Below are 5,656 nucleotides of genomic sequence, written 5' to 3'. Positions count from 1 at the left end.
GAATGATTTTATCAATATTATCTAATCGAAATTCAATAATTTCTAGTATGACAATAAATGCATAATCTAGATTGACTGAAGATATGCATTGTTTTGTTCAAAGACACGTGAAAGACAAAACTTTTGATGATAAAAATAATCTAACGAAATAAAAAAGGCATTATGTAAATATTTAGTTGGATTTACGTTAACAATCAACTGCTTAAACATTTAAATCATCTACTTAGTGGTCTATTAAAGTAAGTGCATGGAAAACTCCGATGCATAAAAAAAGTAGATAATTCTGCTCCACAAATACATTTCCTTTACAGCATTGAACATTGCTTGTTTGTTTCTGTCCCATACCTACAACTCATATTATCAACTAAATGAATTTATCGTCTTGTCTTAGAAAGTATATTGCACTTCATCATCATCATTTCAGCCATAGGACGTCTACTGCCGAACATAGGCCTCCCCCAATGATTTCCACAAAAGCCGATCGGTAGCGGTCTGCATCCAGCCCCTTCCTGCTACATGAGGTCGTCGGTCCACCTTGTGGGTGGACGTCCTACGCTGACCGTACATGGCTTCCACTGCAAAACCTTGCTACCCCATCGGCCGTCAGTTCTGCGCACTATGTGCCCTGCTCATTGCTACTTCAGCTTGCTAATCCGTCGGGCATATCAGCGACTTTAGTTCGTTTACGTATCTCCTCATTTCCGATTTGAACTCGTTAAAGAAACACCGAGCATAGCCCTCTCCATAGCACGCTGTGCAACTTTGAGTTTCTTTATAAGGCCTATAGTGAGTTGTGAATTTATTGTACTTGCATTGGTCAATGAAGAATGTTCACTAATTTTGTTTTTTAGCTTTCTGTATTCTCTGTTAAAAATAAAAAATACACGTGAAAGAATTATTTCGATACGTCAATTAGTTTCCAAGATATTGAATTTTAAAAGTGCGGGCGGCGGCCGGCCCTCCATTTTATGCGCGTGACGTCATATTACAGTGACTGGCTCATATTTGTATGGGTGGAATCTTGAAAGCTGAATTAAGTAAGACCCACTTCCAGGCAACCGATTAAGCTGAAATTTCGCAAACACATGTGATTTGGATGACCATGCAATATTATGATGACATGGAGCTGATCTGATGATGGAGCTGGATAAAAAAATAACAGTCGCCTTTTAAGACATCCTCAGTGGGTCTAGACAAAGTGCAAATTATAATCGCAAACCAGTCGATAAGTGGTCGAAAAGCCCCTTTTTTGTATGGAGTTTTGACGGATTCGATTTTCGATTCGATCAAAAAGTGCGTTTTGTCTAGGGGGGCAGGAAGATTAAGGGTGAACTCTACGGCTACTAATGTTGAGTAAAAGTAGGATTATCTTACAAACTTATTTTATTGAGTAAGTAAGGGTAAGAAAAGGTTTTCATGTGTGGTGTATACCTTCAAAAAATTTCGATTCCTAGATGTACCTTGAACACAAAAAGTTTGCGGAATACTGACTTGGAAGAGTCTACACATATTTGAAGGTTATATTTATCTTAGATGAACACACTACCTTTTTAAACTGATAACGTGATAAGAAGATAATTTCTGCGACTGTTATTATGCGACTACTATGTAACTTGATAAGGAATTACTGCGCATGTGTGTGTTCATATAGCAACAATAAAAATTGACATGAATTATACAGGGTGTTCCAAAATTAGTAAGTCACACTGACAACAACAGAGGTAGATGAGGCTAAGACGCGTCGAAAAAGTCTACTAAGTCCATCCTACTAATATTATATTATTCGGCATGTGACGATGCACAGCATCTGGTGAGAGATGCGTCAAACTTCCGGTCTAGTTTTTACCATTTTTCACCACAAATGACGTCATTTCCGCTATAATTAAATAGGAATTGATTTGACTTACTTCCGTTTGCCGCCATATTTAGTCACCTGGGAGCGAGCTTGCTCGGAGTTCTTCATAGCGTCTTTAACTTTCGAGCTAGCAACATCATAAGCAGAAACTCTGCTCAAATTATTACTGAAATTTATTTCTCAACGTTTTTTATTATTAAATTTAAAAATTAAAATCTACCGTCTTAAGTTTATAAAGTGCTATTATGAGCGACCGCGAATCCAGTGATAGTGACATGTACGTTATGGTGGTCGGCGACAAACGGGACGAGTGCCCTCCGGACGACGAGCAGGTGGACCCAGAGCGTCGAATGCCGGAGAAACGCAGAATGGACCCCAGCGACCCGCCGGAGCGAGACTCAAAACGGATGAAACGAGGTACGTGGGACTCAGATCGCTTTAACACTCTTATAGACCAAATGAGCATGCTTACGAATCTCTATATGAATAGTTTGAATAACGCACCTCCATCTAATACGATAAATACGACCCCGTCCGCCCCAAGCGTACCCGTCTCGGATTCAAACGCGCTGTTAGCATCGACACAATCTAGCGACGGCTGTTTTTTACAACGACCTACTACGCTGACAGACAACAACCTCAAATTAGACCTTGCCACTGTCAATACCCTTTTGAAGGAGCCAAATCAGCCAAAGATATCTAGCTCTGATCCATTGCGTGTAAAAAGGATAGAGGAACTGCAGAGGTTCAACGATAGTAATTGGAAACAGATTCGTTATACAGAAGTTATGAAGGCTCATTGTGCCCAACCTGGCTTTGTGGAATTAGGCATAAATGACGAACTTCGTCAATTTTCGAACGGGAAACATTACTTTACCCACGTCGAACGATCATTTGCTGCGCTTTCGAACGCACTACTGGCTCAACAGGAGCATCTCAAACAACAATTACAACAATTTGTAGACTGGACAGCTACCCCCAAACCGAGCTTTCAGCCGCTAATATCTTCGACAAAATATCTGATCTTTTTGGTGCAAAATCTAAACACCACAAGTTAAGTGAAGATATCATGCAAATAGTCTGTGGGAAACGTGCTGAGTGCATCGAACAACGCCGGGAGCGTATCCTGGCCGAAATTCCATATGCATTACGCGACGGGCTACGTAAAATCCCTCCGAGTGCTGAATTTCTATTTGATAAAGCCGCCCTGAGCGCATATATACAAAACACTGGTGGTGTTGACAAATGGATTCGTCCATGGTTCTCTAACGACAAAGAATCCAAAAAACCTACTACTTCAAAGCAAACTCCGAAGGCGGGCCCCTCTCGCGAGTCCCGAAATAACTCCTTTCGCTCTCAACAAAGATCAAAGGATTCCAAACCAGAATACTCATCCTCAGGTTCTAAGGCAACCAATAATCAAAAATTCAAAAAATTCAACCGAAAAGAAGGGCAGGGTAACGAAAAGAACAAAACCAAATGACTATCTACTCAGCAAATTTTATGGGGGCTGCCTCCGAGCGTATCGGAGGCAGTGGCAGGCGTGTCAGGCTCCGAAGGCCATCCTGGGAATGATCACAGGGATGCGTCTGCCATTTACCTCCAAGCCGGTGCTTGGCCCTCCAACACCGTGCAACATTCAGCGCTTCAGCACTCACCACTCCCCAGAAATGACCAAACAAATCAAAGCACTGTTAGAGCAGCAGGTGCTGGAGTTACCAAACCAACACTCACTTGGTGTGAGCTTCTTCTCCTCAATGTTTCTTCGCAAGAAAAAGGATGGGTCGAACAGGCCCATTCTAAATCTCAAACGCCTCAATCAGTACATAATTCCGAAAAAGTTTTTGCTAATCTCTCACTTCCAAATACCGAAATTTCTACAAAGACAGGATTGGTTGGTGAAAATCGATCTCTCCTCAGCGTATTTTCACGTGCCAATAGCGGAGAGTCACCGTCGGTTCCTCCGCATGACTTACCAAGGTCAAGTGCTCCAAATGACCAGTCTCCCGTTCGGGCTGTCTTGCGCACCGAAAAACTTCGCTACGATCACAAACTGGGTGACCCACGTGCTCAGAATGAAAGGTATAAGAATTATTGTGTACCTCGACGATTTTCTCCTAGCAAACCAGTCCAAACAGCATCTAGAACGAGAGGTATGTGTAACTCTTCATTTTCTGAATCACTTGGGTTGGACTGTGAATCACGAGAAGTCCAAGCTGCAACCCACACAAAACCTCGAGTATCTGGGGATCAGATGGAACACCGCGGAGAATGTCAAATCCCTACCTCAGAGAAGTACAGAATCAATTCATTTAATCACGAGAAAAATCCTGAATGCAGGCACCATAACCCTGAAGGAGTGTCAACAGCTGCTGGGCACCATGAATTTCGCCAACTTTACGACCCCAGGCGGAAGGCTCAATTGTCTCCATCTCCAAAGGTTCTGTCGCAAGATTCGGAATCTAACCCCGGATCAACAAGCGCCCATAACAACGACGGTAAGACTAGATCTACAGTGGTGGCTTACCACAACAACTTCATCTCACATAACCAGTCCTATACACGAGACCCCAGCTCAGCACTTCCTTACAACGGATGCAGCAGACTACGGGTGGGGAGCCCACCTAGACGACCACAAAATATCAGGCAAGTGGACCCACAAGCAAGAGAACTGGCATTGCAATCGGAAGGAGATGTTTGCAATCATATCAGCAATCAAGAAATTCAAACATCTACTGTCGGAGAGTCATGTGATCTTGCAATCGGACAATCGAACCGTAGTCGCCTATATTCGAAACGAAGGGGGGACACGCTCGGAACCACTTCTAGAATTGACACACCAATTGTTCCAACTTCTACACAATTGGAAAATAACCTTGACAGCGGAGTATCTCCCAGGTCCTTACAATCAAATAGCCGACGGCCTGTCCCGGGGAAAAAGACCTCCCGAGTGGCATCTTCTGAGTCCAGCTCTGAAGGTAATATTCCAGAAGTTCGGAAAACCGGAGATAGACCTATTCGCATCACAGAATGCCAAGATATTAGGAACGTACGTGTCAAGAGACTCCAGGGACTTATCAGCAGCTTTCTGCAACGCCTTCAGCAGGAGGTGGGTATACAAACTAGGCTGGATCTTTCCTCCCCCGTCGCTGATACCCAGAGTCTTACACCATCTGAACACGGCAAAAGGTACATACCTACTTGTAGCACCTCTTTGGAAGCGGGCTTTCTGGCTACCGGATCTTCGTCGCAGAACTCAAGGCCGACCCATGAGAATAAAGAATCTCCACCGAGTTATTCTAGATCAAACGACAGGACTGCCTCCTCCTCAGGTACAGAACATGACACTTTTAGTATGGAGAGTTGGGGGTGGGGAGATTCACTGACCAACTGGACGGAAGCGGAAAAATCCCTCCTAAGACAAAGCTGGCGAGAATCCACCTTAAAAACATACAAACCAGCCTGGTTGCGTTGGGTAAAATGGTGTAGGGAAAATAATCATAACTATAAGCATCCCTCTGACACCTCAGTAGCAAAATACCTAGCACATTTACATTTGCATGAGAAAATGGCTTTTTCTACCATTTTAGTACATAAATCCGTAATACTAACTTTAAGCTCTCCAAAAGATGACCTTAAGTCAAATTTTCTTATTAAGCATATGCTTAAATCAATTTCACTGCAGCAACCTAATGCAGATAGAACCCCTACCTGGAACCCATCCGAATTAGTCTCATGGCTTGGCATGAACCCTCCTACACTAATGAACCTTTACGAGGTCTCTCGTAGACTTGCTTGTAT

Source organism: Ostrinia furnacalis, unplaced genomic scaffold (genome assembly GCF_004193835.3).
Source record: "Ostrinia furnacalis isolate ACB-3 unplaced genomic scaffold, ASM419383v2 OfSCF2810, whole genome shotgun sequence".
Lineage (NCBI taxonomy): Eukaryota > Metazoa > Arthropoda > Insecta > Lepidoptera > Crambidae > Ostrinia > Ostrinia furnacalis.
This window is presented reverse-complemented; position numbering follows the sequence as displayed.